We start from the raw sequence: 24310 nt of genomic DNA, 5'->3' as shown, positions 1-24310 counted from the left end.
CCACATAACATTCACTCCTAGCACAAATATCCATCCAGGGCCCACTCCATAGCAAGGTCCTGCTCTAGGTCACAGGTTGGCAGAGGTTTTCTCTAAAGGACCAGATAGGAAATATTTGAGGCTTTGTGGGCCACGTATTTTTACTTCAGGGTTTTTTTTTTTTTTTTTAACCTCTTTTTTAACCCTTTAAAATGTAAAAATCATTCTTGGTTCTCCTGCAATAGAAAAACTAGCTATGGGCCAGATTTGGCCTGTGGGCTTTATTTTGTATATCCCTGCTCTAGGTGATGGAGCTATGGTAGTGAATAAAACAGACAGGAGACCCTGCCCTCTAGGAGACCATCCTCTAGCAAAAGGACACATATGATCAATTAATGGATTAAAATATAGATAGCAAGTCAGTTCTATGTAGAAAAATAGTAAGGGGATTAAAAAGTGACAGCGGAAGACTTTTAACAGCGGGTGGCCAAGAAAGGTGATATTTAAGCAGAAATCTGAATGAAATAGGGATACAGATACAGCAGGATCACAGATACATCAAGGCCTGGTCAAGTTAAATTATCACGAGTCCATCCATGTTGCTGCAAATGGCAAGATCTCATTCTTTTTTATGGCTGAGTCATATTGCATTGTATATAATATTCCATTGTATATATACAATATTCCAATGTGTGTGTGTCTGTGTGTGTCTATATATATATATTCCCGTGTATATATCCCATTGTATATATACATCTTCTTTATCCATTCATCTCTCAGTGGGCACCTGGGTTGCTTCCATATCGTGGCTGTTGTATATAATGCTGCAGTAAACAGGGGTATAGAGAGGGTATAATGCTAATTGAAATAAGTCAGAGAAAGACAAATACCATATGATTTCACTCATGTCGAATTTAAGAAACAAATGAAGAAAGAAAGAAGAGACCAAAAAAAACCAGACTCTTAGATACAGAGAACAAACTGGTGGTTGCCAAAAAGGAGGTGGGAAGGAGATGGGGAAATAAAGGGAATCAAGAATTTACTTCTCTTGCTGAGCACTGAGAAATGTATAGAATTGTTGAACCACTATATTGTACACCTGAAACTAATATATAACTAATAACAAACCAATATTGTATTTTGCACATCCCTGCTCTAGGTGATGGTGCTAGGGTCGTGAATAAAACAGACCGGAGACCCTGCCCTCTAGGAGACCATCCTCTAGCAAAAGGACACATATGATCAACAAATTAATGGATTAAAATGTAGATAGCAAGTCAGTTCTATGTAGAAAAATAGTAAGGAGGGACGTCTGGGTGGCTCAGTCGGTTAAGCGGCTGCCTTCGGCCCAGGTCATGATCCCAGGGTCCTGGGATCAAGCCCCACATCGGGCTCGTTGCTCAGCAGGGAGCCTGCTTCTCCCTCTCTCTCCCTCTGCTTGTGCTCTGTCAAATAAATAAAATCTTTAAAAAAAAAATAGTAAGGGGATAAAAAGTGACAGCGGAAGAAGACTTTTAACAAAGGGTGGCCAAGAAAGGTGATATTTAAGCAGAAATCTGAATGGAATAGGGATACAGACACAGCAGGACCACAGATACAGCAAGGCCTGGTCAAGTTAATTTTACTGGTTAGTTTTACTGGAATTTTTAAAACAAAAATAAATAGAACACAGGCTTTGAGAAAGAAAAAAAAAATATCATGGGGAATAATGTAAACACCACATGAGAACATAGGAAAACAACATCCAAAACAAACAGAAGTAATTCATAATAAAAAGGGCTTCGGCCACAAATATTAGTAGTCAAGACAGAAGTGAAAGTTTTACTACATGATGTACATGCAAATATTTCACATAGGCCCTGGAAAAGTCAGCACCAACTCAAGCTTCATTAACACTCAGATGCAATTCACAACCTTTTCATATTGAGAAATATTCCCCTGCCTCTTAAAAAATCATTTTAATTCCTTCCTTCCCTGACATATGGCCTGCCACTCTCCTTTCCAACCTCACGTTAATCCATTAGAAGCATTAATTTTGAGATCAGCTGATCCTCACCCTAGAAGTTTGTTGCAAAGGAGTGCCTGGTCTTTGGAGTTAAGTTAAGGGGGAAAATCTAAGGACACCAATTCTGTCAACTGGCTAGAAGTGGCAGAGGTCAGAGAGACCATCAGCCAAAGTCACAGAGGCACTGGGCTGAGATGTAAGGACAATGGGAGTGAGCCCTGATGGGTCCACCATGAACAAAAGTTGCGCACACAGATTGAATATACTACCGGCAGAAAGCTTGAGGTAGACACAGCTTTGTTAGACTCTCCCGTTCACCTTCTTTTGTTTCCAGGTAGAAACTGTGATAGGACACTGTCTTTTCTCCAAAGAGATGCTTTGTTCCCTCAGGTTAAAGTCTCAAGAAAAGATAGAGATTGCGAGACAGAAGGACCCCGTGGCAAACACGGGCTGCATCAGTAAACTCTGTAGCCAGAAATCATTCTCACCACTTCACTCGTTTGAGATAGACCATTTGTGAGCGTAGGTAAGTAGTCTCTCCAAGAAATGCTCAAGAGATATAACACACGTGGCTTTTCAAAATAAAACTCATATTCTGTTTCATTCATTACTAAGAAGCGGGTTGATGACACTGACACATAACCTACATGGTGATGGAGAAGGGGGAAAAAAAGAGCCCTAGGTCTTCCCCACATGGAAAAATTAGAGTTCCACAGTTTAGCAGCAAACACTCTTCCTGCATGAGAAGAAGCCTTTTGTGGTTTGCCTCTGGGAGCCAACATGCCTGCCAAAGCCTTCCCTGGGCTTACTGCCCCGACCATGGTTAGACTGACCAACTATCAGCCACTCTTGCTTTAGGTACTATTAGTTCCTAAAATACTGGACCAAGTGAAGTTGCTTTCTAGTCCTGGACTTGCCCTGTCTCACATTCCCCACCCCTGCTGTCAAGACAATAACACTGAATTAAGTGCAAAACTCTAAAGGCTTCCTTTATAAGCCCAAAAAGAAGGTGATCTTAAAGAATACACACACACCCCTTTTAATTTGCATTAAGTTTCTGTGGTCCCACAATCACCTGGCATTGTTCATTTTTGTTTTTGTTTTATTTTATTATGTTAGGTTAGTCACCATACAGTACATCATTAGTTTTTGATGTGGTGATCCACGATTCATTGTTTTCGTGTAACACCCAGTGCTCCACGCAGTATGTGCCCTCCTTAATACCCATCACCAGGCTAAGGCATCCCCCCACCCACTCCCCTCTAGAACCCTCAGTTTGTTTCTCAGAGTCCATAGTCTCTCATGGTTCGTCTCCCCCTCCGATTTCCCCCCCTTCATTCTTCCCTTCCTTCTCCTAATGTCCTCCCTGCTATTCCTTATGTTCCACAAATAAGTGAAACCATATGATAATGGACTTTCTCTGCTTGACTTATTTCGTTCAGCATAATCTCCTCCAGTTCCATCCATGTTCATGCAAAAGTTGAGGCATTGTTCTTGCCTTTCTTCCCTGACAGCACATGGCCACCAGCCCCTGAGCTAAATCACAATCACTATCACTATCTCTCTACACAATTCATGCACTGTCACCTCCAATTGATCTACTGGATGGTGTGAGAGGAACTGAGCTTCTCAAAAGGCCACCAATTCCCCACACTAGATTTGAGATTTGAGCACACTAAAATATGAAATCACTGGGTCATAAAATCCACGTTAATTTCCCAGATACGTAACATGTTTTAGAAACATTTACCACCACTGTATGCAGTTCCTGCTTTGAACTTGTCCTCCAGAGGCTAAGTGAAACACACACAGAATTCACTCACCAAATATTTCTAAGTCCCTACTTTGTGTCCAGAACTAACGCTAGCGACTTCTCTAGAAAGGTAAATACTGCTGCTGCTAATAGCTATCCCTTTTATAGCACTATGTCCACTTCACATGCGATGACATTTCATCTCCACATCCACACGAAAAGGTGAATGTTATCATTAGTCCCATTTTATAGTTCAGGAAACTGAGACACACTAGATGAAGTAACAAATCTGAGTTTCCACAGCTATTCAGTGGCAAAACCAAAATTTGAACAAAGTCTGGCTCCAGTGCCTAGGCCATTAACTGCCACACAACACCACCCTGCAACACCCCAGGATATCTACCTTCTCCATATGTAAGCGCAACACATACAAAATTAATCTGCCCAGGGGCGCCTGGGTGGCTCAGTCGTTAAGCGTCTACCTTCAGCTCAGGTCATGATCCCAGGGTCCTGGGATGGAGCCCCGCATCAGGCTCCCTGCTCCGTGGGAAGCCTGCTTCTCCCTCTCCCACTCCCCCTGCTTGTGCTCTCTCCCTCTCTCGCTGTGTCTGTCAAATAAATAAATAAAATCTTAAAAAAAAATTAATCTGCCCAGCATTTTCTGAGACCCTACCCTACACAGGACTCCAAAGCCAGATGTGACATGAGAGAAAACGAATCACACAGTATCCTCTCTCTGTTCTTGGTCATCTATCAGCAAATAAAAATCATGGTCTCAACTCATACATTTTAGTCCTTTAGGCATGAAATATAACTGTAGTTTCCTATGTGGTTCTTCCCCAGGAAACAGGCATCTTCAATCAATAAGGTAGAACATGTCTTGGTGTTTTCATCCTGCTGTTTGGCCTTTCCACGGACGATGGTTGGTCAACTCACCTTGGTGGCAACGGTTCCATGAACCTGGATTAAAGGGAAAAGTGGGGAGGCCTGGGGCACCTGGGTGGCCCAGTCAGTTGAGTGTCCAACTCTTGGTGTCAGGTCGAGTCATTATCTCATGGGTCGTGGGCTCCGGCTCAGCAGGGAGTCTGCTTGAAGATTCTCTCCCTCTGCCCCGCCCCCTGCTTGGGTTCTCATGCTCTCTAAATTAATAAATAAATCTTTAAAAACAAAAAAAGTGGGGAGACACATCTAAGTGTCTCAGTTGGTTGAGCCTCCGACTCTTGATTTCAGCTCAGGTCCTGGTGTCAGGGTTGTGAGATCGAGCCCTGTGTCATGCCCCACATGGAGCTCTGCACTCAGCATTGAGTCTGCATGTCCTTCCCCCTCAGCTCCTCCACCACCGTCCCCACCATTGGCACTCTCTCTCACTCTCTCTCAAATAAAATCTTAAAAAAGAAAAAAAAAATGGGCAGGCCTATTTAACTATACTACTTTCTCATCCCCTCAATGGGCCCTGTGCCCTTTTAACATCTTCCACATCCAGTGCCAACGCCTCAGGCAATAATTTCTACTGCCACCTCCAGAGGCAGTGAAGCCTGCACTACACCACTCCCTATCCCAAAACAGAGGTCCTAGCTCCTGTACCACTTCCTCAGGCAAGACTATCTTAGGCTGAGAACATGCCCAGTTCATAGCGCGTGGAGTGTGGCAGACTGTCTCCTTTCTATTTCGTTAGCTCACCTAACAAAAACCAACTTGATTCCCTGGAAGTTTGCCAAGGAAAAAAAGTAAGAACACTCCTCCAGAAGTTGTCCCTTAAATGGATTTCTTACCTCTAGCATTGGCGATCCTTCCAGGAAAAAGGAGCAATAAAAACTACTGATGAATATAATGCAATATAGTTTTTCCATTATTTATTTTTATTTAGCCATTCTAGTAGGAGTTTCACTTAAAAATCCATACTTCCTCCTTCTCAGATTTCTTAAATTCTTTTTGGTCCATCGATTGACCTAAAATGTGATGGTAACTCGTTGTGACATGTTACAGATAGCCACAAATGCTTTGACACTCCTCTGAGAGAAATTGAGTCTGTGTCCCTTCCCTTGGAAAATGAATGTGCCATGTGACCAATACTAGAATATTCAGGAATTACCCTGTGCCTATTTCTGGGCCCAGGCCTCAAGAGACTGACAACTTCTACTCCCTGGCTTTTGGAAAGCTTGAGCCCTGAGCCAGTATTAAGAAGTACATGGAGAGACACTGAAACAACACGGAAAGAGACGCAGCTGAGTCCAGGCTCCCAGCTGCCCACCCAAGTGGGGGAAACATGAGTGAAGCTACCTTAAATCTTTTGCGCTATCCCAGATGTCATCTGAATACCACCAAGCAACTCGATCCATGTGGAGAACTGTGCCCTGACCAAGTGTGCCTGATTCCTGATCTGCAGTCACGACATAATAAAATGTATTAAGTCATTAAGTCTGTTACAAGCATCAACTAATCACCAGTCCTTCCTCAAAACCCCAACTTTCATTCACATTGTCTCACTCAACATCTTCTCTCCCAAATGATCCACTATTGGCCAGCTTCTTGGCCGTTCCTCAACAGGTTCCTCTATTGCATGCCCTCCCCACTCGTCAGTCTTTCTAGAGGGTGTCTGGCTTGCTGGTTGCCATGTCCCATAGCACTGAAAAATTGCCTCCTTCACTGTAAAACCACCAGGATCTCCACCCTCCTCTTCAAATTCCATCTGATCACTAAAGACTCTTATACCTTCAAATAAGTACAGTGCACTTACACTAAACAGGGGAAGGCAAGAAATTTGGTTATCTAATTTTAAAACTTACTGATATGGTCTAGTAGCAAGCCTAGAGGGGAAAGCAACCTGGGGGAGAGATACATAGGACTGCACCCTGGGATGGTGGCAGCAGAAATAGAGTTTCGAGCGTAAGGTTAAGGTCAAACTTATGGGACTGGGGTGAGCAAATTTCAGCACGCCTCAGAATGACCTTAAAAATCAGATTCCTAGGCTCAGACCAAGAGATTCTATCTCACTACATCTGAGTGGGAGCCCAGGAATGTGTGTTCTAACAGCTTCCTGGTGATTCTGATGCAAGCGGCCACAGACCACTCTTTGAGAATCCCTACTTGAGGTCTTAGCACACGATGAGTGAGAAACAGGAGAAGAAATGATGAATCAACACTGCCTCTTAAGTCTCAAGACTGAGTAAGGCCAAGACAGAAACAGGGAGACCAGGAAGGGCTCCTTTACAGGGAGGGGACTGTTTCAAGCCAGATAATATTAGGAAGAACCAGGCATCTCACTAACTGCATTTGTGAGTTTGGTTGCAGACCCAAAAGCACATTCTCCAACTAACTTTTCCAGTGCCCAAGGCAATGTGCTCATCTCCACTTGCCTGACTCTGCAGCTCTCTCTCAACCAGGTCAGACCTGAATAGGGGGCCTCCCAAAACTCCAATCACAAGGTTTGAATTGAATTGGCTAAGCTTCAGCTCAGCCTAAAAGTCAGTAGGCACCCATGATCAATTTCTTTTCAGATTCACTAAGCCTGAATCCCTAGTCATTGAAATTCACTAACCAAGTTTCCAAACACTATTACATCATCCTCAATGTATCATCATCATCTACCAAAAAGAAAGGGAACTAGCAAGACTGAGCCCTCAGTTCATATGAGCTCTGGGTGGGGGGAAAAAAACCTCCCTCATCTCATATTCATGATCAGACTAGATAATCCTTTTGGATCTAAAAACCCTACATGTTTCCCCTACAGTGTTCTGAAATAATTCCTTCTTAATAAACTCTTCTCCCTTCAAAGGAAAACTGAGGGTTCTTAAACCAGAAATGTGAAAGTACAGTTGTGATTCACTTGAATCTTTTGCAAGAACATGGTAATAATGTACAAAGCTATGTGATTTCTAAGTAAATTACACTTTAATTTATAATGTCAAATGGATATAAAGTTGGAGTGTCACAATGTTTACATATCTATTAGCCTTAATTATTATTATTATTACCTACTACAGAACTAAGGGGGAAAAAACATTTTTCCCCTGCTAGTGTTCTAAAAATAAATCTTCAAGTGTTAATAGATGTGAGTCAGCTGTGCGGGTTTTTTTTTTTTTTTTAAGACTTATTTATGTATGGGGCACCTGGGTGGCTCAGTCGGTTAAGGGTCTGCCTTCAGCTCAGGTCATGACTCAGAGTCCTAGGATCCAGCCACCCCCCACCCCCACTCCACCCTGAGTCAGGTTCCCTGCTCAGCCAGGAGTCTGCTTCTCCCTCTCCCTTTGCCTTTCCCCCAATGTTGTGCTCACTCTCTCTCCCATTCTTTCTCAAATAGGGAGAGAGGGAGTGAGAGAGCACATGCGCATAGAGCGGGGAAGAGGAAGAGAATCCTCAAAGCCGACTCCCCACTGAGCGTGGAGCCTGATGCAAGAGCTTGATCCCAGCACCCTGGGATCACGACCTGAGCTGAAGGCAGACACTGAACTGATGAGCCACACAGGCAACCCCAATTGTGTTTTTAATACAAGAAAGTGTGACTCTGTAACATTCATCTTCCTTCTATTAACTTCAAGTTTATTTTAAGTAATATTTTAAATGCATGATTTATCATTATTAATTTTCCCTGGAATGTCCACCTTTCCTCCTCTCTGCCTACTAGAAGAAATTTGTTCTTAAAATCTGGGTAAGTCCCATCTCTCCTGTGAGGTGAGGTCAGGCCACGACCTCTACCTTTCCTGGGTCACTCCATTTGCTAATTCCTACCCTACTTCTAATTTATACAATGCAATCAGCATTCCTCTATATTTTCCTCTGTCTCTTACCATCTGTTTTCCATGATATGGCCCTTTATTAATTATTCATTTCAATGCAATAAATATTTATTGAATGCCTACTGTTGGCAAAGACAGTACAGCAAGGCGGTTAAAGAATGGAAAAATGCCCAAGGCTGAGTCATTCTGGATCCTCTACTTACTACTTGCATGACTTTGGGCTAGCTGCTCAATTCCTGTGCCTCAGTTTCCCTAGCTGTACAAACAGATCTAGTAGTATGACATGCAACAGTGCCTGGAGTGTAGCAAGCCTCAGTAAACGTTAGCTTTTACTTCTACTACTATGGCTAAGTATATTTCTGGGCTCAGGGAATATGGAAATAAACAGGGAACAGTGACAGCTTCATATTTTAGATCTCATTCACTGATTTAACAACTATTTACTGAGCACCTACTATGTACCAGGTGCTATTCAGGGGATGTAATTGTGTGCACTCCTTCATTGAGAGAAAAAAACAATAAACAAAAAAATAAAAATATACTAGGTTGTCAGATAATTATGATTTCCATAAAGAATTATACAGCAGGATAAAGGGTAGGAGAGTAATATGGCAGGACAGGAGGTACCTGAAGAGGTAGCGTTGAAGCCAAGTCCTCAATGAAATAGGAGGGTGAACACGAAAGAGGGTTCAAGGCAAAGGGAACACAAGCCTGAGAGGAGAGCATTCTTTGAGGAACAGGAAGGGGGCCAGCATGGTTGGGACAAAGGGAGTAAGGAGGACAACTGCAAGAGACGATGTGAGGGATGTAATCAGGGCCCGGGTCTGACAGAGCTTTGGAGGTCATGGGAAGGACTACGGGCTTCATTCTAAGGTCATGGGAAGACACTAGAGGGTTACAAGCAGGGAAGTGGCATAATGTGCTGTGTGGAGAATATACTAGAATCATATACATCTTCACTAATCATCAAAATGCTACACATTCGGCAGTTGCTCCTCTGAGCTCCTTGTGGGCAGACACCAAGTCCTGCAATTCTTAGAGTCTCACCCAGCTTACTTGGAGCAAGGAAAAGATACATGATTAAAGCCTTAGTGATTGAATGATCTTTGCTTCTCATCTGAGTTAAAAAAAAAAAAAAATCACCAAGTACATTTTTTTTTTTGAGAGACAGAAAGAAAGCACATATGCACGTGTAAGCAGTTGGCGGGGGGGGGGGGCGCAATGCGGGGGCAGGGGACAGAGGGAGAGCAAGAATCTCCAGCTGACTCCGCACTGAGCGTGGAGCCTAATGCAAGGCTCAATCTCACTTCCGGGAGATCATGACCTGAGCCGAAATCAAGAGTCCGACACTCAACCAAGTGAGCCACAAAGGCACCCTACCGAGTATCTTCTCATATGTTCTGTCTGGTTTTGTTTTTGTGGGGGGGGGGCTTCAGTTTGTGTGTTTCCTCTCCTAACCACCTTTTTAAGAAAAGTGAACAATTTTACCTCCACAGAAGTCCACTTTCCAACAACCTCAAACGCCTGGAACACAGCCTCGAAAGACAGAACACAAAACGTCCTACAAAGTTCTGCAAGAATTAGTCGTAACTTTTCAACACAAAATCTCTACATTTAACTTCTAACTATCAGAATACACACCACATCACTCTCGTTAACCTAAAATCCTAACCCTCGGTCTCAAACTCACAGCAGAATAGAAATCATAACACGGTTCGTGGAATTCTTAGGAGCCAGATTTCAAGGAGCTTTATTTCTGAGGACAAAATTGGATAAGGGCACATGGGCAAAGGGGACTGGAAGGTCTAAGGCAACTTTACCTTCCTGAAGGTTTCAAAATAACATTGCTGTATTATTTGTATCATATTTAGTCAAAAAAGAGAATAGAGGATCACTCTGAGAATCCACAAATAATGCTGCACAAAGGAATTGGCCGCTATGTTGCCTTACACAATGTCCCTCTCTGAAGATCAATATGTTCCCAAACACACCTAAATTGTCTGACTATTCCCACTTAGAACATTCTTCCAGAGTCCTATGGAAACTTCTCCTGACCTAGAGTTTCAAACCCACTAAGCAGCCTCTTTGGTCAACAGACTTCATAGGCTCCATATGTAGCAGTAACTGTCACATGATTTTTAAATTAACTCCTATGAGTAGTACTCAGGCAGGAATCCTGAGCTGGAAAACAGGTATTATGGGGCCACTTTTACTTCTAGGACTCAACCGTTCTGGAAAAGGCACTCAACCCAAAATATGGTTTTCAGCATTCATACGGATGAATAAATACCAATTAGACCTCAGGTCACTGAATGGGTCTGAGCCTCAGTGCAAATGTGTGGGATAACAACACAGACCTCCAGGATCAGGGAGGAAATCAAACGGGACATGGCTAAGGTAGATGATGTGGCTCAGTGCCTGTTACTAATATCGTGATAATCATTTCTATCAACTAAACTCATCATCATGTAAATAGCATTATTTTTTGTCTTTTTTTCTTTTTCTTTTTTCTTTTTTTGTTATGTTAATCACCATACATTACATCATTAGTTTTTGATGTAGTGTTCCATGATTCATTGTTTGTGCATAACACCCAGTGCTCCATGCAGAACGTGCCCTCCTTAACACCCATCACCAGGCTAACCCATCACCCATCCCCCTCCCCTCTAGAACCCTCAGTTTGTTTTTCAGAATCCATCATCTCTCATGGTTCCTCTCCCCCTCTGACTTACACCCCTTCATCTTCCCCTCCTGCTATATTATTCTTTTTCTTTTTTCTTAACATATCTTGCATTATTTGTTTCAGAAGTACAGATCTGTGATTCAACAGTCTTGCACAATTCACAGCGCTCACCATAGCACATACCCTACCCAATGTCTATCACCCAGCCACCCCATCCCTCCCACCCCCCCACCACTCAGCAACACTCAGTTTGTTTCCTGAGATTAAGAATTCCTCATATCAGTGAGGTCATATGATACATGTCTTTCTCTGATTGACTTATTTCACTCAGCATAACACCCTCCAGTGCCATCCACGTCATTGCAGATGGCAAGATCTCATTCCTTTTGATGGCTGCATAATATTCCATTCTGTATATATACCACTTCTTCTTTATCCATTCATCTGTTGATGGACATCTTGGCTCTTTCCACAGTTTGGCTATTGTGGACATTGCTGCTATAAACATTGGGGTGCACGTACCCCTTCGGATCCCTACATTTATATCTTTGTGGTAAATACCCAGTAGTGCAACTGCTGGATTGTATGGTAGCTCTATTTTCAACTGTTTGAGGAACCTCCATACTGTTTTCCAGAGTGGCTGCACCAGCTTGCATTCCCACCAAAAGTGTAGGAGGGTTCCCCTTTCTCCACATCCCCACCAACATCTGTCGTTTCCTGACTTGTTAATTTTAGCCATTCTGACGGGTGTGAGGTGGTATCTCATTGAGGTTTTGATTTGGATTTCACTGATGCCAAGCGATGTTGACCACTTTTTCATGTGTCTGTTGGCCATTTGGATGTCTTCTTTGGAAAAATGTCTGTTCATGTCTTCTGCCCATTTCTTGATTGGATTATTTGTTCTTTGGGTGTTGAGTTGGATAAGTTCTTTATAGATTTTGGATACTAGCCCTTTATCTAATATGTCATTTGCAAATATCTTCTCCCATTCTGTCGGTTGTCTTTTGGTTTTGTGGACTGTTTCTTTTGCTATGCAAAAGCTTTTTATCTTGAAGAAATCCCAATAGTTCATTTTTGCCCTTGCTTCCCTTGCTTTTGGCGATGTTTCTAGGAAGAAGTTGCTGTGGCTGAGGTCAAAGAGGTTGCTACCTGTGTTCTCCTTTAGGATTTTGATGGACTCCTGTCTCACGTTTAGGTCTTTCAACCATTTGGAGTCTATTTTTGTGTGTGGTGTAAGGAAATGGTCCAGTTTCATTCTTCTGCATGTGGCTGTCCAATTTTCCCAACACCATTTGTTGAAGAGACTGTCTTTTTGCCATTGGACATTCTTTCCTGCTTTGTCAAAGATGAGTTAACCATAGAGTTGAGGGTCCATTTCTGGGCTCTCGACGCTGTTCCATTGATCTATGTGTCGGTTTTTGTGCCAGTACCATACTGTCTTGATGATGACAGCTTTGTAATAGAGCTGGAAGTCTGGAATTGTGATTTCGCCAGCTTTGCTTTTCTTTTTCAATATTCCTCTGGCTATTCGGGGTGTCTTCTGGTTCCATACGAATTTTAGGATTATTTGTTCCATTTCTTTGAAAAAAGTGGATGGTATTTTGATGGGGATTGCATTGAATGTGTAGATTGCTCTAGGTAGCATTGACATCTTCACAATGTTTATTCTTCCAATCCATGAGCATGGAACGTTTTTCCATTTCTTTGTGTCTTCTTCAATTTCTTTCATGAGTTTTTTATAGTTTTCTGAGTACAGATCCTTTGCCTCTTTGGTTAGATTTATTCCTAGGTATCTTATGGATTTGGGTGCAATTAAATGGGATCGACTCCTTAATTTCCCTCTCTTCTGTCTTGTTGTTGGTGTATAGGAATGCCACTGATTTCTGTGCATTGATTTTATATCCTGCCACTTGACTGAATTCCTGTATGAGTTCTAGCAGTTTTGGGGTGGAGTCTTTTGGGTTTTCGACATACAGTATCATATCATCTGCAAAGAGTGAGAGTTTGACTTCCTCTTTGCTGATTTGGATGCCTTTGATTTCTTCTTGTTGTGGCTTCTTGCTGTGGCTAGGACTTCTAATACTATGTTGAATAGCAGTGGTGAGAGTGGACATCCCTGCCGCATTCCTGATCTTAGGGGGAAAGCTCTCAGCTTTTCCCCATTGAGAATGATATTCACTGTAGGTTTTTCATAGATGGCTTTTATGATATTGAGGTATGTACCCTCTATCCCTGTACTCTGAACAGTTTTGATCAAGAAAGGATGCTGTACTTTGTCAAATGCTTTTTCTGCATCTATTGAGAGGATCATATGATTCTTGTTCTTTCTTTTGTTCATGTATTGTATCACGTTGATTGATTTGCAGATGTTGAACCAGCCTTGCAGTCCAGGGATAAATCCCACTTGGTCATGGTGAATAATCCTTTTAATGTACTGTTGGATCCTATTGGCTAGTATTTTGCTGAGAATTTTGGCATCCATGTTCATCAAGGATATTGGTCTGTAGTTCTCCTTTTGGATGGGGTCTTTGTCCGGTTTTGGGATCAAGGTAATGGTGGCCTCATAAAATGAGTTTGGAAGTTTTCCTTCCATTTCTATTTTTTGGAACAGTTTCAGGAGAATAGGTATTAATTCTTCTTGAAATGTCTGATAGAATTCCCCTGGGAAGCCATCTGGCCCTGGGCTTTTGTTTCTTGGGAGATTTTTGATGACTGCTTCAATTTCCTTAGTGGTTATAGGTCTGTTCAGGTTTTCTATTTCTTCCTGGTTCAATTTTGGTAGTTGATACATCTCTAGGAATGCACCCGTTTCTTCCAGGTTATCTAATTTGCTGGCATAGAGTTGCTCATAATATGTTCTTAGAATTGTTTGTATTTCTTTGGTGTTGATTGTGATCTCTCCTCTTTCATTCATGATTTTGTTGATTTGGGTCATTTCTCTTTTCTTTTTGATAAGTCTGGCCAGGGGCTTATCAATCTTGTTAATTCTTTCAAAGAACCAGCTCCTAGTTTTGTTGATCTGTCCTCCTGTTCTTTTGGTTTCTATTTCATTGAATTCTGCTCTGATATTTATGATTTCTCTTCTCCTGCTGGGTTTAGGCTTTATTTGCTGTTCTTTCTCCAGCTCCTTTAGGTGTAGGGTTAGGTTGTGTATTTGAGACCTTTCTTGTTTCTTGAGAAAGGCTTGTATTGCTATATACTTTCCTCTCAGGACTGCCTTTGCGGCATCCCAAAGATTTTGAACAGTTGTGTTTTCATTTTCCTTGGTTTCCTTGAATTGTTTTAATTCTTCTTTAATTTCCTGGTTGACCCATTCATTCCTTAGTAGGATGCTCTTTAGCCTTCATGTATTTGAGTTCTTTCCGACTTTCCTCTTGTGATTGAGTTCTAGTTTCAAAGCATTGTGGTCTGAAAATATGCAGGGAATAATCCCAATCTTTTGGTACCGGTTGAGACCTGATTTGTGACCTAGGATGTGATCAATTCTGGAGAATGTTCCATGGGCACTAGAGAAGAGTGTGTATTCCGTTGGTGTGGGATGGAATGTTCTGAATATGTCTGTGAAGTCCATTTGGTCCAGTGTGTCATTTAAAGTCTTTATTTCCTTGTTGATCTTTTGCTTAGATGATCTGTCCATTTCCATCAGGGGGGTGTTAAAGTCCCCCATTATTATTGTATTGCTGTCAATGTGTTTCTTCGCTTTTGTTATTAATTGCCTTACATAATTGGCTGCTCCCATGTTCGGGGCATAGATATTTACAATTGTTAGATCTTCTTGTTGGATAGACCCTTTAAGTAGGATATAGTGTCCTTCCTCATCTCTTATTACAGTCTTTGTTTTAAAATCTAATTTGTCTGATATAAGGATTGCCACCCCAGCTTTCTTTTGGTGTCCATTAGCATGGTAAATGGTTTTCCACGCCCTCACTTTCAATGTGGGCGTGTCTTTGGGTCTAAAATGAGTCTCTTGCAGACAGCATATTGATGGGTCTTGTTTTTTAATCCAATCTGATAGCCTGTGTCTTTTGATTGGGGCATTTAGCCCATTTACATTCAGGGTAACTATTGAGAGGTATGAATTTAGTGCCATTGTATTGCCTGTATGGTGACTGTTACTGTATATTGTCTCTGTTCCTTTCTGATCTGTGCTTTTTGTCTCTCTCTTTGCTTAGAGGACCCCTTTCAAGATTTCTTGGAGGGCTGGTTTTGTGTTTGCAAATTCCTTTAGTTTTTGTTTGTCCTGGAAACTTTTTATCTCTCAATTTTCAATGAGAGCCAAGCTGGATATAGTATTCTTGGCTGCATATTTTTCTCATTTAGTGCTCTGAAGATCTCATGCCAGTCCTTTCTGGCCTGCCAGGTCTCTGTGGATAGGTCTGTTGCCAATCTAATATTTCTACCATTGTAGGTTACATATCTCTTCTCCCGAGCTGCTTTCAGGAATTTCTCTTTGTCTCTGAGACCCGTAGTTTTACTATTAGATGTCGGGGTGTTGACCTATTTTTATTGATTTTGAAAGGGGTTCTCTGTGCCTCCTGGATTTTAATGCCTGTTTCCTTCCTCACATTAGGGAAGATCTCTGCTATTATTTGCTCCAATATACCTTCTGCCCCCCTCTCTCTTTCTTCTTCTTCTGGGATCCCAATTATTCTAATGTTGTTTCATCTTATCGTATCGCTTATGTCTCGAATTCTGCCCTCGTGATCCTGTAGTTGTTTCTCTCTCTTTTTCTCAGCCTCTTTATTTTCCATCATTTGGTCTTCTATATCGCTGATTCTCTCTTCTGCCTCATTTATCCTAGCAGTTAGTGCCCCCATTTTTTATTGCACCTCATTAATAGCCTTTTTGATTTTGACTTGGTTCGATTTTAGTTCTTTTATTTCTCCAGAAAGGGTTTCTCTAATAACGTCCATGCTTTTTTCAAGCCCAGCTAGTATCTTTAAAGTCATGATTCTGAACTCTAGGTCCGACATCGTCCTAATGTCCGTATTGAGTAGGTCCCTGGCTGACGGTACTATCTCTTGTTCTTTTTGTTGAGGTGATTTTTTCGTCTTGCCATTTTGTCCAGAGAAGAATAGATGAATGAGAGAACAAAATGCTAACAGGTTAACAACGTCCCCAGCAAATATACTCTATACAAATCAGAAAAGACCTGAAACCAGGGGAAAAGAAAGGGAAAGAAAGAAAAAAGAAAGAGAATAGAAAGGGAAAAAAAGATTAAAAACAAAAACAGAACAATACAAAAAAAACCGAATATGATCAAATATGATCAGGCTAGTGCATAGATCAGTGCCACACACTAGATTTTGGGCGTATTTTGGTCTGTTAGAAAAAAAGTGCCTCCTAAAATTTTAAAGGAAGAAAGACTGATATATGTACACAATAAGGGTTGATACAATGAAGGGATGGAAGATGACTGTCAAGATGAGAATTATAAAAGATCTTATAAAAGGAATTGCTACGATAAGAAGTTGTTTGAAAAAAGAAAGAAGAAGATTTAAAAAAAAAAAAGGGGGAGAGAATGTGATCAGGCAGGAGACTAGAACAAAGCCATACACTAGTGATTTAGGGTATATTTTGATCTGTTAGAAGAAACTGTATCTTAAAATTTTAAAGAGAGAACAACTTGTATATATATGCCAAAAATAAGGGTAACTACTATGAAGGGATAAAATATGACTCTAAAAATGAAAAATAAAAAAATTTTTTTTAAAAAAAGGGATTAAGAAGATGTTGGTTGAAAAGGGGAAAAAGAAAAACTCAAAAAAAAAGGCAGTTAAAAAAATTAACTTTGAAAGACTAAAGAATCATAGGATAAAAGCCATGAATTTTATGTGCAGTGTTACCCTAGCGCTGGAGTTCTGCCATTCTCAATGATCGGTAAACTTGGTCTTGGCTGGCTGTTCGTGCTGATCTTCTGGGGGAGGGGCCTGTTGCCGTGGTTCCCAAATGTCTTTGCCGGAGGCGGAATTGCCCCACATTGCCGGGTCCGGGCTAAGCAAGCTGCTCAGGTTTCCTCTCGGGAGCTTTTGTTCCCTGCAAGCTTTCCGTAAGGCTTTGGAGGACGACAGTGAAAATGGCGGCCTCCCAATCTCCGCCCCAGAGGACGCAAGAACTCGGGGCTCTGCTCCTCAGTGCGCCCCCAGAGAAAAGCAGCCAGTCACTCCCATGTCCCCGGTCTCTGGCCGCACTTCCTGCTCACCCGGCCTGTGACCGAGCGTTTCTATGTCTGGCACCCGACCCTGTGTGGAGTCTCCAAACCCAGCAGATCGTTCCCACGCCGCTCCTCCCGGGGGAGGAAAGGGAGTCTCCCCAGCTCTGCCGCTTGTTGGGTCCCTGCTGGAAGAGCAGTGGCCCGACTGGGCCGCGGATCACAGTTTATGGCAACCCCGAGCTGAGAGCCCGCACCTCGGCTCCGTCTCTGCAGCCGGCTTCCCCGCTCCGATACCTGGGAGCTCTGCCGCACTCAGGCACGCCCTGTCTTTCTGTGACCCTGAGGGTCCTGAGACTACACTGTCCCGCGAGGGTTCCACCCCCAGCTTAGCCACTGGAGCGACGTCCCTCAGCGGAGCCGACTTCTCAAAGTTCCGATTTTGTGCTCTGCGGCTCTATCACTTGCCAGAAGCAGCCGACGGAGGCCCCCTCCCCCGTCGTCTATCCTCCTGAATATCGCCTCGGATTCACTTCTCTGCATGTCCTTCCTTCCAGTAAGTGGTTGCTTCTCTGTTCAGAGAGTTGTTGCTACTCTCTTCTTCGATCTCCTGTTGAGTTCGTAGGTGTTCAGAATGGTTTGATCCCTATTCAGCTGAATTCCTGAGACCAGACGAAATCCAGGTCTCCTACTCCTCCGCCATCTTGCTCCACGCCCCGTAAATAGCATTCTTCTTGAATTAAACTTAAATTCCCAGAGCATTCCTATTATCATCTTCTGTGCACTTGTTCCATGTTCACAGTGTGGCAATGAGCATCCTTGTCACGGGCATTCGGTGATTTCTTCCAATTCACGCAAACTGTCAAAATGTTGCCACACAGCCACTTCTGAAAACTCAAAGATATGCTGGTGGCACAACAACTAAATAATACAGTACATCTAAATAATACAGCACATCTAAAAGACAAAGTCCCTCTTAATAAAGGAACATCACGGCCTGTCACTTTGCTCAGCACATCAAGCATCCATGGAGTGTCGCAAGGATGGAAAAACAATGCCTGTACCCTAAGGTATGTAACTAATTTGAAAAGAGGATTAACAGGAAATAATGTTAGATGTTAGCAGACGAGAACCCGTGGATGTCAACCTTTCACCCCCAGAAAATGCTCTTAATTGCCACCAAAATGATTTCAAATCATTGAAATTAAAAATGGGTTTTACATACTATGATTGCTCTACTAGTTTATTGTTACCTAAAAATAAGTTATGTAGAAGTACCCTGTGAAATACAAATGCATAAAGACTTCTTTACAAATACACACACACACACAGACACACACACACACACAATATAGTAAAATGTTCTTAATTTTCCTTCAGTGTTACAGCTCCAGAGACAAAAACTACACAGAAATAGCATTTGGTTTTAGCACCAAACAGCTCTGGAAGCCAACATTATTGTTTTTAAAGGGAGTGAGATAGGAAAAAGCTGTATTATCTGAAGAAATACAATATATTAAGTTCTGACTCTAGTCAAGAGAGGATGTGAGGACCGGAGCAGACCAATTTATCTCCCTCTCACTCCATCACTAATTTAAATCTGATTCCTGATTCTCCATCAGCTTATCAAACACCACATACCACCACAAGACGCTGCCTCCAACAAGAGTGATCCTGCTTTCCCTCCCCTCTGTGGACCGTCGGGTCCTGCTCACCCTGTCCATCAGGGGGGTATTATCTCTCACTTCTCTCACATAAAGCCATCAGATTCCCGTATGAGGAACAAGGCTCACTCCTTTGAGATAATGCTTCATGGAAATGCTTGTCATCCTTCATATATGTACCATCCCCTCAAGTCTCAGTGCTTAGAAGCGTATCAAGAACAGGATCCTGTCCATCAGCTTTCATAGTATCCTTTTTGTAATTATGTTATAGTGAAGTTAATAATACTATCAACCTAGTGTACCCGCCATTTTAAGGAACACCTGTGTGAAGAAAAATATTACTTCGTGCCTTTCTCAGTTGATGGGAAAATGAGAAATTACTCTTCTATTTATCAATTACATTTTCTTTTTCAACAAAATTGTATATAAAAATATTTAATGAGTTAGCATATTCTAAGTCGTATGGGTATGTTTGAGTGTGTCCGTGTTTAATGGACACACATCCACACAGATGCAAATGGAATCCTCACTGCAACTTTACAAAGTACACACAATTGCTTTTTCAACTGAGGAAACGTGTTCAGAGAGGTTAAGTCATCTACCTAAGGTCACACAGCTAATCTGGAAGAAACCAGCTTTCCTTTCTAGGTAATTTTGATCCTGGAGCCCAGACTCAACCAATGTGCTATAAATGACAGCAATGCTTGAAACTTGAAAGAAAATCTTCTAGTTATTTTTATCTTTATTCTTGAACACGTGAGTCAAGGCTCTCAAACTCAATTGCTTATACTGCAGGGTCAAGGGAGTCAACATAAATGAGGGAAGCAGGCGGCATAGGGAATGAAAAATGCCCCAAAGGCTGGGGGCAGCCAGCAGTCAGCTATGGCAAACTGTTACAAAGCAGAAATAAAAACTTAGTGTTGCCCCAAAGCTGAATTTTTACATCAAATCCTGTGATTTTTCAAACAATGCAACCAATTTAAAAATACTTTTAAACATAATCTGGCCAAACAAAGCACATATGTGGGCCTAAGTTACCTGTGGGCCACCACTTTGAGACCTCAGCTTCAAACCACAACTTCATCAAATTTTTGGTGGGATACAATACGTCAACTCATCGGCAATAAATAATAGGTGATATTCACATGTCATTGCCAAATATCTGTTTGATATTTGTTTGATTCGGAAAAACCTGAATCCCTCCCTCCTCCTGAGACACTTAACCAAACCTGTTTCTTAATTCATGGCTTCTTGCTGCAAAGTTTTCCTTTGGTCAGGTAGAAAATGACCTTGCTGGTTCTATTTATTATTTAACAGAACTCCATCTCAAAATCCCTGTCATAATCCATAATAAAATAGAGAGCGTGAAACCTAATCGGCTGTAAATGTACAGTAGTTAGCATTCACCGCAAAATGCTAATAATGTTTCGAGAATGCCATTTCTCTTCCTGGCCTTTGGACCAAATTGGTTAATGGGCTGAGACTCGGGAAATAATGGAAATAATTTAGGCAGAGAACTTCCCAACCATGCACCAACCTTGAACTGCTCTGCATCCAAGCAGGGAAAGCAGCCCCGAGATGGTAGCCTACCACACAGGGTTGACAACGAGAGCTCGCCAATCAGGGTGGACACTTGTAACTCTGACAAAAGGACAATCTAGTATTTCAGTTCCAAGTGGCAAATGCCCACTTTTCAGACAGTCTTAGCAACAGATTTTCTTAGATTACTATATAATTAAAATTGAATGTCTAATATGCATGTAGAATGTTGAAATCCTAGAGTTATAAGGAGTTTTCTAAAAGATAGTTCTAGTCCACGGAGGTCGTCCTTAATCCAATATGCTAATCAGATATGCTAATCACTGGGCTGGGACCCTGAACCTGATCAAGGGAAGGCCCAAAATTATTTTTCCAAAATCTTTGCCTTCAAATTCCTCCCTTTCTAAGACTACATCTCATCCACAACTTCTGTGACTATAAAGGAGAATGACCACTGTGGCCTGTCATCTGTTAGTGTCTTGTCATGTCACATACGCACCCCTGCCCCAGCAAATCCTCCCAGGCAACCACGGATCCCAGGGAAATTCCTGAACAGGTCCACACAGGGACGCTGACATGGATCGCCAGTGCATTTGCAGCTGTTGTTTGTTTTGTCCTTGTTTTGGGATAGTAGAGAGCTGGAGCAAACCAAGTATCCACCGCTAAGAGAACGAACTCACCTGTGGCAGGTGTTCACTACAGAATGTTCGGGAGCGATTCCAGTTTGGGTCTGTTCATTTTTCACTCTCAGGAACGAACTTGGGAAAAATCTTTCCCACTTATGTCCTGAAGAGCTGAGATGACAAGCCCTGGGAAATTTCATTTTACATGAGAAAATAGCCTATTATAGTCAATATTCACTGTTAAAAAAAAGAAAATATTGTGCCAGGTACCTTGTGAAACAAAAATAAGACACCTGTGCTTATCCTTTCGGAACTCTTTGCCTTGGAAGGGAGACAGACACAAATCCTTTTCATCCCCAATGATAAAGGCCGCAAACGATGTGCACACCCAGGCCATGAAATCACTGAAGGTGTTGGCTTACCCACAGGATGCCAGGAGAGAGGACACGCTGCTCGAACTACCGCCCCTTGGCCCAGCTCTATACCCTGCGCAAGTTTCCAAGCATTCCCTGACCTTTCTCTCCACACTTGTGCAGAAAGAGACGTGAGGATTCACCAGAACACCAAGCCGTCTGTGCCCTGTCCTGCTCCCACCTGCTGGAACTGCAGATCAACAACACAAATGCAAGTGATGGAGATTCGACTTACTAGATACCCGAGAGGGGCAACAAAACTCCACTGATGTCCCCCAAATCAGTCACACACAAGCTCCACGGGCCAAGAGTGCCACATGATGCAGTGGCTGACTGGCTTATCCTCGGTGGCCCTTCCTAGCTGGCCCAAACGGGAGCTCACCTTTGTGCACCCCTGGGGTCCTGGCAGGGCAGCTTCCCACTCAACCATCGAATCACCTCCCTGGAGGGAAATGGTTCTCTGATGCGACCACCAGATGCCTGGGGCTGCGGCACCCCTTACCAAGATGGCAGCCTTGTTACCTCGGGCAGGGAGGCCAAGAGGTGGCCGTAGACACGGCCATTCATCATCTGTGTTATGCCGGGGTGAACCCTACAAACTTCCTCTCAGAACAAATACTATAAATGCGTAAGATAAAATTCATAGGATTGCAAAGGAAAATAGTTATATTAAAATGTGTTAAGTTCGGGGCACCTGGGTGGCTCCGTCGTTAAGCATCTGCCTTCGGCTCAGGTCATGATCCCAGGTCCTGGGATCAAGCCCCGTATGGGGCTCCCTGCTCAGCGGGAAGCCTACTTCTCCCTCTGTCTGCCGCTCCCCCTGCTTGTGCTCTCTCCCTCAAATAAATCTTTTTTAAAAAAATAAATTAAAATAAAATAAAATGTGCTATGTGCAGAATCCAAACAATTTTTAATGTTGTCTATGATAGGTTTGTATACATACATGTAGTTGTTAGTAAAAATAGGAATAGAGCAGCATATGGGCCACACGCCAGTCCTTACAGGGATGTTTATTTTTACCCTACTTACCTGTTGATTAACAGGTTTCTGAGGGTTTACAAACTAGTACATATTACAGAATACTCAGATGAGAGATTCTAACTCTATCCTTCAGGAAAGCCCGAGCTATAAATATATTCTAAGTGTGACATGCATCACTCTATCTAGCTCCCTTGCCATCTTCTGAACAATCAGCAACATGGATCAAGCAGAATAAGGAACATTGTCAGGGGCCAGGGAGCAGAATCCAGGCATTCCATCACCTCGGACTAGAACCATCTAAACTGGCATCTCTGCAACACTGAAACCCACTAACCACGACTGCTGACCCGTGTGTGACACCATGCCCTCATTACACCTCAAAGCTTGAAAGAACCTTAGCAAAAGATCCTTTAGCTGGGGGTTTCAAGTTACCATGACTAAGAATACATTTTACTAATAAGAATAAAGTTCACAGTCTTTCAAGCAGATAGTCGTTGCATTGTTGTACTCGGACTACAAAAATGCATACATGCAGGGCACCTGGGTGGCTCAGTCAGTTGAGAGTCTGCCTTTGGCTCAGGTTATGATCGCAGGGTCCTGGGATCGAGCCCGTGTTGTATCGGGCTCCCTGCTCAGCGGGGAGTCTGCTTCTCCCTCTGCCTCTGCCCCTGCCGCCCCTGCTTGTGCTCTCTCTGTAGCTCTCTCAAATAAATAAATAAAATCTTTTAAAAATGCATACATGACACGGCATTACTAGGAAGTCATTGCCCTTTTAAATCCTTAAGCTCTCTCTCCATCAAAATGCTATCAACACACCCTTGAAAAATGAGATATATACAGATGAGGGACATCTATTCAATCTAGCCCATTATTGCTACCAAGATGGATATAAGGGTGCTTAACAACCTGCCCCTCTTCCAGTCAGCAGGCCTACACGTTGTCAATTTAAAAATTCATCTAACTTCTGTGTTTTACAGCTGTAGAAACAGAGGCCAAGAGATTCAACAATTTGTCATAATAATTTTTCATGGTCTACACAACTAGTTAATCGTCTAAACCTGGGAGAAAGGCTGGTCGCCTGGCTTCCAAATTGGCACCCTCAGTGTTCAGAGCTGCACAGATATGGTCTATTTAAAATATTCTGAAAAGCTGTATTGTTTAAATGATTGCACACCGTTATTTTAACTTACTAATTCAGACTAATTAGTGTGGTAATATCGGTCTGGCTTATTAACATGCTTAAGTCATTTAAAAATAAATCTATGATTTTATTATTTTCAAGCACTCTCAGCAACTTCACCTAGGTAACAAGAGGAGAATTTATAATTAGCAATATTTTTATTTTACCTACTAAAAATGCATTAAGCACATCACATACAAAAATTAACTCAAAATGAATCACAGGCCTAAATGTAAAGCCTAAAGCTAAAACATTTTCTAGAAAACCACCTCTGTGACCTTGGGTTAGAGGCAACTATTCCTAAGACATCAAAAGCAAGATACATAAAAGAACACATTGGGAAACTAGGCTTTATCAAAACAGAAAACTTCTGCCTTTCAAAAGATACCATGAAGAGAATGAACAGACTAGGAGAAAATATCTGCAATTCGTTTATTTGGTGAAGAAACTTTATCAAGAATATATAAAGAACTCTCAAAATTCAATATTCAAAAAACCCAACGCGTGAAAAATGGGCAAATTATTTGAATACACATTTTACCACACACAGAAAATGATGTGCAATGTCATCCGTCATTAGGGAAAGGCAAATTAAAGCCATAA

The 24310-nt window shown here is 42.2% G+C and overlaps 1 protein-coding gene across 1 annotated transcript in view; it reads right to left on the bottom strand.

Moving 5' to 3' along the window:
* The window catches only part of TAFA4 (TAFA chemokine like family member 4), a 129806-nt gene that overhangs the window by 86398 nt on the left and 19098 nt on the right, over window positions 1-24310 (bottom strand). The window lies entirely within an intron of this gene.

This window comes from Eumetopias jubatus, unplaced genomic scaffold (genome assembly GCF_037043125.1).
Source record: "Eumetopias jubatus isolate StellerSeaLion01/CBP00866 unplaced genomic scaffold, mEumJub1_p1.0 scaffold_1, whole genome shotgun sequence".
In the NCBI taxonomy this organism is placed as follows: domain Eukaryota; kingdom Metazoa; phylum Chordata; class Mammalia; order Carnivora; family Otariidae; genus Eumetopias; species Eumetopias jubatus.
Note: the sequence above shows the minus strand (reverse complement) of the source record. Positions and strands in the feature narration are given on the sequence as shown.